Source organism: Cannabis sativa, chromosome 3 (assembly GCF_029168945.1).
Source record: "Cannabis sativa cultivar Pink pepper isolate KNU-18-1 chromosome 3, ASM2916894v1, whole genome shotgun sequence".
Taxonomy (NCBI): domain Eukaryota; kingdom Viridiplantae; phylum Streptophyta; class Magnoliopsida; order Rosales; family Cannabaceae; genus Cannabis; species Cannabis sativa.
Window position 1 is genome coordinate 27,517,257 of NC_083603.1, and position 10,325 is coordinate 27,527,581.

Below are 10,325 nucleotides of genomic sequence, written 5' to 3' on the forward strand. Positions count from 1 at the left end.
TCCCAGGTGGCTTCTTCCACCTTACTGTTTCTCCAGAGAACCTTGACCAATGCTATGGTCTTATTCCGAAGGACTTTATCCTTTCTATCCAGGATCGCACCGGTCGTTCCTCATATGACATGTCCGGCCGAGCCGAAGACTCTCATAACTGAGTATATGAGAGGGGTCTGAAACGTATTTTCTCAACATTGAGACATGGAATACGTTGTGCACTGCTGATAAGGCTGGAGGCAATGCTAACCGATATGCCACTTGACCTATCTTCTCGAGAATCTCGAAAGGTCCTGTAAATCTAGGGCATAACTTGCCTCTTTTCCCGAAACGTTTAATCCCCTTCATCGGAGATACTCGTAAAAACACATGTTCCCCTACTTGGAACTCAACATCTCTGCGTTTCGGATGCGTAACTCTTACATGCCTTTCTGTGAGGCAAGCATTCTAGCTTTTATCTTCTCTATTGCCTCATTGGTCCGCTGTACTGACTCAGGACCTAAATACTTCCTCTCCCCTGTCTCATCCCAGTGGATAGGGGATCTACATTTCCTACCGTACAACAGTTCATAGGGTGCCATCCCTATCGTACTCTGATAACTGTTGTTGTATGAAAATTCTATTAACGGTAGATATTTACTCCATGAACCCTCAAAGTCCATAACACAGGCTCTCAACATATCCTCCAATATCTGAATTGTCCTTTCAGACTGACCTGAGGATGGAATGCTGTACTGAATTTTAGCTTTGTACCCATTTCCCGTTGCAAACTTTGCCAAAATTTGGAGGTGAACTTCGGATCCCTGTCCGAAACTATAGACTTCGGTACCCCGTGAAGTCTCACTATCTCCCTGACATATAACTCTGCCAACTGATCTACTGTAAATGTTGTTCTAACCGGCAGAAAATGAGCAGATTTCGTAAATCGGTCCACCACTACCCAGATGGAATCATGCAAACCCGTGGTCCTAGGTAACCCGACCACAAAATCCATCGTAATATCCTCCCATTTCCATTCTGGTAGGGTTAGAGGCTGCAACAACCCTGCTGGTTTCTGATGTTCAGCCTTGATCTGCTGACAAGTGAGGCATCTCGATACGAATTCTACCAAATTCTTCTTCATACCGTTCCACCAGAAGTACGGTTTCAAATCTTGGTACATCTTGGTGGTGCCGGGATGCAGAGAATATGGAGTAGAATGAGCCTCCTCAAAGATCTCATTTCTCAGTTCCACACTGTTCGGAACACAAACCCTGGCTTTATACAAAAGCATCCCACTGTCTGACACTGAAAAGTCTTTGGCTTGACCAGCCAACACCTCATCTCGGATCTTCACTAACTCCGGATCTGTCATCTGAGCGACCTTTATTCTTTCCAACAGGTCAGATTGCAGCGTTAAGTTGTGAAGCTGACCTACCACAAACTCAATGCTGGATCTAACCATATCCTCTGCTAGCTGAGGTGAGATCCGAACCATGCTAGCTACTTGCCGGGACCCTTTTATGCTCAGGGCATCGGCCACTACATTGGCTTTTCCGGGATGATAGAGGATCTCGCAATCGTAATCCTTCACTAATTCCAACCAACGCCTTTGTCTCATGTTCAAATCTTTCTGAGTAAAGAAATACTTGAGACTTTTATGGTCGGTATAGATCTCGCACTTCTCCCCATAAAGGTAATGCCGCCAAATCTTCAGTGCAAAAACCACTGCGGCCAATTCTAAATCATGAGTCGGGTATCGCTGTTCATAATCCTGTAACGGACGGGAGGCATAAGCGATAACCCGATCGGCTTGCATCAATCCGCACCCCAAACCCTGTTTGGATGCGTCACGATGAACTACGAACTTCTCCTTGTCCGAAGGCAAAGCTAGTACCGGAGCAGTAATCAACCTCTGTTTCAGCTCCTGAAAACTAGCTTCGCATTTATCTGACCAGATAAATCGCTGATTTTTCTTTGTAAGCTCGGTTAGGGGCATTGAAATTTTGGAGAACCCCTCCACGAACCTACGGTAGTACCCAGCTAATCCCAAGAAGCTTCTGATCTCTGTCACTGTCTTCGGTCTCGGCCAATCCCTGACGGATTCAATCTTCCCGGGATCCACCTTGATCCCATCTTTACTCACAATGTGCCACTAGGAAGGACACACGAGACAACCGTAACTCACATTTCTTGAACTTGGCGTAGAGCTTATGTTCTCGAAGTCGTTGCAGTACCATCTGAAGATGTAACTCATGCTCCTCTTCTGACTGAGAGTACACGAGGATGTCGTCGATAAACACAATCACACAGATATCGAGGAAATCCTTGAATACTCTATTCATCAGGTCCATGAATGCTGCAGGAGCATTGGTTAGTCCGAATGACATAACCAGAAACTCGTAGTGTCCATACCTAGTCCGGAAAGCCGTCTTCGGAATGTCCTCCTCTCGGATTCTCAACTGATGATAACCCGAACGGAGATCAATCTTAGAAAAGACCGTCTTCCCCTGGAGCTGATCGAACAAGTCATCGATCCTAGGTAATGGATATTTATTCTTCACCGTCAACTTGTTCAACTCTCTGTAGTCGATGCACATCCTCATAGATCCATCCTTCTTCTTGACGAACAAACCGGGGCTCCCCAGGGTGACACACTGGGCCGAATGAACCCTATGTCAAGCAACCCTTGGAGCTGAATCTTTAATTCCTTAAGTTCAGCTGGAGCCATCCTATATGGGGCTTTGGAAACCGGATCCACCCCTGGTGCCAAGTCAATCACGAAATCGATCTCCCGCTGAGGTGGTAACCTTGGAAGTTCTTCGGGAAAGACGTCCAAAAATTCCCGAACCACTCTGATGTCCTCTGGCCGAATGGTGTCTGGCCGAGTGGTGTCCACCACCACGGCCAGAAACCCTAAGCACCCGCCGTGCAATAATTCTCTCGGCTGACATAGCCGAGATCACCGGGATCCGAGATCCCTGAACCGAACCCACAAACACGAACGGTTCTTCACTTTCTGGTTGGAAGACCACCATCTTCCTCTTACAGTCAATGCTCGCCGAATATTTAGATAGGAAATCCATTCCTAAAATAATATCGAATTCGACTAAGCTCATCTCTATCAGATCAGCGCTTAACTCTCTACCATCTATCCTGATCGGCATAGACCTAATCCACCTATTGGAGATAACCAATTCTCCGTAGGGTAACGGGGTTCCAAACCCCGATTCATATCTATCAAAGGGTCTACCCAACTTACTAAAGACTGCGGCCGCCACATAAGAATGTGTAGCCCCGAATCAAACGACCTTGAATAAAGCGAGTTGTTAATAAAAAGCCGACTGTAACAACCGAAGGGGCGGCATCTGCATCGGCTGCGTGATAGCGAACACCACGGGAGTGGGTATCGCCGGAGCTCTCGGTGCCTGCGGCGGGCCCGGGGACATTCCCTCTTGAAGTGTCCGGGCATGCCACAATGAAAGCATCCCTGACCTTTGCACTAACCCCGATGATGCCTCTTGCAGCTAGGGCACTCGGGATAGGAGAATCGGGTCTCATTACCACCAGGGCGACTCCCTCTGTTCTGGTTCCCCCGGAACCTCTTGTTCTGACTCGAGCCGCCGGAAGCAGTGGGTGCCCTCTTCCTCTGATCAATGGCCGAACCACTACTCCCCGCTATAGCCCGATGCGGGAGGGGTAGGAGCTCCGCCACTAATCGGAGTACTAGGCGGCTCGACATGCACCCCACTGCGCCCTCAGCTCGCAGTGCCTTCTCCACCATCTGAGCATAGGTGGTGCTGTCGTCGGTGGTAATCATCAGGTCATGCCTGATCTTGGGATTCAACCCGTCCAGATACTTCTCCTTCTTGCTGAAGTCGGTCGGCACAATTCCCAAGGCTAACCTCGCCAACCGATCGAACTGAGTAGTATACTCAGTGACGCTCATGTTCTCCCGCTGGGTCAGGTGAACGAACTCTTTCCTCTTGGCGCTTCTGACCGCCTCATTGTAATACTTTGCGTTGAAGAGTTCTTGGAACCTTTCCCAAGTCATGGTGGTGACGTCATGGATCTGAGACACCATGTCCCACCATACCAGGGCGTCCTCACAGGCCCGAAACGTGGCGCATACCACTGCGTCGTTGTCGGTGACACCCATGAAATTCGGGATTCGGTAATCACGGGTTAGCCCTTTGTTCGGCTTTCATCACGTCCGACCTCCCGGGAATACGGAGGTGCTTGCTTCCGAACCGCTCATACAATGGTTCCAATCTATGGGCCGCCACCACTATCTCGGCACAGGCGGCGAGGGCGGGTGCCACTTTGGAACTATGGGCACGAGGCTGCGGGAGCACCCTGTTGTCTCAACCTACGAATCTCGAGGTCTTGCTCTTCGATCCGGCTTGCATCTCCGCAAACCGCAACTCCCAGTCGGGGCTCCACGATCGGGTGGGAGCACAGGCGGCTTGTGGCGGGTTTTCATCACCCCGGCCACGAGCCCTGCCTCGGGGACCTCTACCCCGGCCCCTGGCAGGTGGGGGAAACTGAGCTCCCTGTCCTTGATTCGACCCCACGGAGTTGCCCTGACTCCTGGTAGTCCGCCTGGCGTCCATCTGATTAGAACCGCCTGCGAAACCAAGAGTTGGCATATCAGGTCGTATTCAAGGCGAGCTTACTAATGCCGCTTAATTTGGAAATTAGAAATGAAACATGCGCCTATTCTACTATCAGGCTACTAACATGCTTCCTAACAGGCTTTTCTTTTTCATAACTGAATAAAATAAACTACTAAAGCAATAAAGGCTTACTGAACCGTGAACCGAGCTAGCTGGCGATGATGATTGTACATGTCGTGACGATCTTCGGAAGACAACACAGCGGCTACGATACCAAATTGTAACACCCTAACTATCTTAGGCGTATTACGTGATTTTTAAACGTACTGTGCAGCTCGTTGCTAATCAACGAGGTTTATGGAAAAACGTGATTAATTAAAATTTTGCTTTTTAATTAAACTTATAAACCATATTATAAAAGTCTCGGGATCCCGATTTATAAAATCATTTACAAACGTTTTAACTGTTTAACTTTTACATCAAAATAAAGTCGTCTAACGACCAGTTACAAAAAAACTCAGCCTTGCTGTCCCGAGGATCGTACGCTCCAGGCCTAACCGCCTCGACATGTACAATCTCATAAGCTCGCTCACGGTCCATCAGCTACAGCCTTGCCTTTACCTACACATGAACATAAACTGTGAGTCGACGGACTCAGTAAGAAAAGCATAATAATATCATACATAATACTAACTGCCGTGTCCAACACGATGCGAGTCCCGCTCTTGCCATGTCCAACATGGTGCGAGCTACTCTTGCCATGTCCAACATGGTGCGAGTTTTGAACGTTCAGGGGACGGGACTATTGACAAGTATCCTCCTGATCGGTCGACCCGGTCCTACTCATTCTTGGTCATACTCCGGCTGTACTGCAGACGGGATAGGTCAATAGTGCTTGAACCACCAACCAAGTGTCGGCTGATCGGTCGAGCCGGTCATACTCCATTCTTGGTCATACTCCGGCTGTACCGACGTGACGGGGTTGGATGGTTCGAAGCCTAAATACATAACTAATGTAATCTAACGGGCTTCCTACATGCACGCTAAACATGTAATCTACATATGCATCTTGTTATACTAATCTTACACGGATTCCGATTTCGAAGTGTGTAGGTCAACCTGACTGGAACTGAAGCTGAGCGGCGGATTACTGGCTCCTAAACCATAAAAATCACAACGCTATAAGTGACACGCTAAATCACTTCCCGGGGACTAAAACTTGGAACTAAAAGTTTCCCTATCGATAAAAAGCATGGCAATACCCCTAAAAACCTAAAAACGAGGAAAACTAGGGTTCGGAAAAATTCCCCAACCGTGACCAGGTTGCCCAGCCCGGGTCGGTTACGGGAATTGCGAACCCCCATCCGAATTCCGGATGCACAACCGAATTCGGTTCCTCGCGAGCGACCAACTAAAAATCCCATAACTCGACCAATTCAACCCCAATTGGTCCCAAACTTTCCGGACACATTCTAAACTATCCCTGGAACAAATCCAAGGCATCAAAACCACCCAGAAAACACATATACAAAAATCACCATTAAAGACCAAGCTTTGAGTTCCAAAACTCAAACTTGGTTAAATCCACTAACATGCATCCTAACCTAGTTAATTCTACTTAACTAAGCATAATAACACCTCTGAAAACATACAAGAACATCCAGCAATTCACAGAAACAAAATATAACATTTCTTTCAAAAATTCACATATTTTACATAGAAAAACCAAAGCTTTACTCAACCTAACTATCATGCTTCAAAACAACCTAAATAACCTTAATCTAACAAGCTTTAACCTCTGAATTTAAGAACTAATTCACAGCAGCAACAACATTCCACAATCATGCATGCATCAACTATTTTCCACATATTTTTCCAAGAAAACAAAGGAAGGGAACTAGGAAACACATACCACAACAAGAGATCACTAGAGTTTTGCAAATCAAGCTTGAATCACCACAAAAATCCAGCTCCAAGCACCCCAAGTTTCAGCCGAAAAGAGAGAGAGAAAAGAGAGTGTTTTTGCTTTAGAAAAATTCTATTTTCAACACTTAGCCTAATTTTGTGAAAATGAAAGAATTAAACATATTTACCCACTTATCCCACTTTATTTCAGCCAACAAATAATTAAAATAAACAATTAATTTTTCAAATAAAAGCCACTAAAAGACAAAACACTAATGGGGCAAAAAGACCATTTTGCCCCTTCACCACAAAATCACATAAATCATACATAAGGGGTATTTTTGGGAAATTCTAAATTCCCGGCCATTCCCGACATTCTCAATGTCTAAAACCCGTCCCCCAAATTACTAACATACTAAGTCGTGATTTCTACTGAGCCAAACGCCGAGTTCCAAAATACCGGACACCGGAAATGCGAAATATAAAAACTACTGATGACATAATCATGCATTTCTGAATTCCATAAATAACAGTAATAAATTATTTAAATAGCTATAAATAATTTCATAATTAAACATAAACAACTGCTAATTTCCAAATTAGCTAAGCGGGCTTTACACATGTATTCTAATGTTTTGATTATTTTGAAAAAGATATTGTGCTGTTTGTGATATAATTGTAAAGAATAATTGATATTTTTACCCTTAAATTTTGACTAATACTAAATTTTATCTATTTTTATTAAAAAAAAGTTAAATTTAAAAATTATAATTTTCTATTAATTTTGAAAAAATTAAAAAAAAAAACCTAATAAAAGTATTAAATTAATAAAAAAAATTATTAAGCTTACTTTAAAAATTTAAATTCTTTTTTAAAAAAATATTTTTAAACTTAATTTTATTTATAAATACATATCTTAAGTAATTTAAACAAACTAAGATTATGTGAAGAGAAAAACAACATTACAAAAAACTGTTACTTTTAGTGAACTTTTTAGTCACAACATAATTTTTATGTGACTAAATGTGACTTTTAGTCACGACAAAATGTTACTTGTGACTAAAACATAGTATTTAGTTACAAGTTATCACTAATTTAGTTTTAGTCACAATAAATATTGTGACTAAAAATACATTAAGTCACAACAAATTGTAATTTTTGTGACTAATACCTTTAGCCACGGACCTTTTAGTAACGACATAAGAATAATAATTTATAATTAGTCATAATTTTTTTACTTTTAGTCACAAGTTTTGTAATGACTAAAAGTAAGATTTTTTGTGGTGCAAACTTATTTATATTTACAAACCTGTATCTTAAAAAATAAAAAAAAATAATTAAAAATTCAATAAAAATATAATTTAAACTATAAAAAAATATTATTTTTACTTAAATAAATCTAGAATTTTAGAGAAAAAAATATACTCAAATTAAATTTTTAATATACTTTTTCTTTTGTATATAAATATATTTTTTAATAAAAAATAATTATTTTTTTTGAATCCATTAATTAGTTTTTACAAGGAAGCTTGCAATGCCTACGTTAAAGCCACAGTCCCTCGGGAAGTTGCCCATACCTAAAAGGGCTCCCCGAGGTAAGATTGAATATTTTTATGGGTGGTTCCCAACTGTCCTTAATGCTGATCGAAATTGCCTGGTTAAATTTTCTGATAGCTAATATAATTTTTACATTTGGAATTGAATTAAGCTCATTGCACCTAGGTTTAATAGTTGGCATCTCAAATTTCACGTTCAAGTTACAAGCAGTAGCTCATATTATGGTATTCCGAACCAATATAGTAGCAATGCGTACTGGGCTAAAACTTGGGAACTGCAAGATAACAGGCTCTTGGGAATATATAGATACTCGAGTTGATCCCCATTCCTCTAACTTTTTAGATAGTAGTTTATGTGAGATTTATCTTGTTTGTTCTTGAGTATCTTACCCTTTTTTTCTCTTCTGTCTTGCTTAAGTCTAACTCACTTGTTCTCTTTGTAGAAATGGTGAATTTTGCTGAACTCATGTGAAGCCCAATTGCTATCCCAGTGGAAAAAAGGCAAAAAAATGTAACAAAAAAGACATTCAAGATACTTTGGAATCTCAAGTGGCCCTTAAGAAATAAAAGTTTGACCCTCGAGCAATAAGTGTATCGACTGATCAAAATACCTCGCCTCTAATAGATCTTCCAGCTTCTGGCTTGCAAAGAGTTTTTGATGTCGAGGCGGTCTTAAAAAAGCTTGAGAAGAGAAAAGACACCATCACAGCCAAAAATACCATTACCTTTGATGCTTCTAAAACTGAGGTTCTTCTCCTCCATTCATCCCTTCCACTGGACTCATATGCCAGCATAGTTGGGGCTACACTAAATTTCAAAGCACATTACTGTTGGATTTTGTGTCCTAAATAAAATCTATTTCAATATAATCAGATTTACTAATTAATAAAAGATCAGAAATTGTATTTTATGCTCCATGGTTCACATGATTTATTTCATGTTTATGTTTAATGTATAAATTCTATGAAGTGTAGAACATATATAAATATGTATATATGTGTTCATGATTATAGTGTCGTTAGCACAGTAAAATATAATCATGATTATATGTTCAAAAGTTTAATTCCCATGATTTGTCAGTTCACTGGATTTAGACTGGCATTATAATTAGCGATAAGGTATACTTACACCTTGGATAAGTGTTATGTCATTTCCAGGACATTAGCAAAGTTTACCAGTATCAGAAGCATGGAGTATACATTGGAAGGGACCAATATTGATCTTAGATAAGATAACATAAACTTACCGTTATATCTTTCTAAGTCAATATCAATGGTTGATTTTAGGTCTATGGATCTTAATCCTGATATGGTTAGGTTCAACTTAGTTGTATTATGTATGTTCTTCAATTTATTCGTTAAAGTCGACCAATTAGATCTTCTCATGACATACAGATTAAGAACATGGTAGTCAAATTGAGTGTGAGCACTGATCATAGATATAGAATCTATTGCTTCTATAAGTATTTAGAAGTGAAATGATGATTTTCTTTGAGCTTGGCTGAATAGAGATAAATGATTGAGGCCTCATTTCAGTAATTATATTTGTTTACTGAAGTATCATTTATAGGTTGCTACGTGTTTTAAAGATAAAATACATTGAAGGGTAGAACGATAAATTTGTCCTTATATAGTGTAGATCATCTATAGATGATCTTTGACTATTAGGATTGTAACAATGGATAATCATAACATATTTATATCGTGGTACATATAGAGCGTTCTATATAATTGAGAGTGCTATTCAATTCCAAATCTATAGTGGCGCAAGGCGGAATTAATAAGTTAAGAATTTACTTGGTGAATTCTAGATCTACTTATTGAAAGCTCGGTTATATAGGCCCATGGTCTCCTCACTAGTTGAGATAATATTGCTTGCAGACTCAGTTAATTGATTTTAATTAATCAATTATATTTCTAAAATTAAACAATGTCTTATTTATGAATTTTCACTAAGCAAGAGATTAATTGTGAAGAAAAGAGGTTTTGGGGTCAATTTGTTAATTAAGAGACTTTGTATGGTCTAATTTATAAATTACATAATTGACAATTTTGTTTAGTAATTAATTATAATTATTAAATAAATAGTTTTGGTATTTATAGGGTTAAATTTGAATATATTGTATTATTGAAAAAAGAATAAGTGGTTGAAAATATAGCAAAATTGTAACTAGAGAATGGTCTTATTATAGTGTACGGCCATGAAGTATTTTTGCCCAATATTTTATTTTTTTTAATCCATATAATCCAGCCCTCAGCCCTAGTTCAAACACTATAAA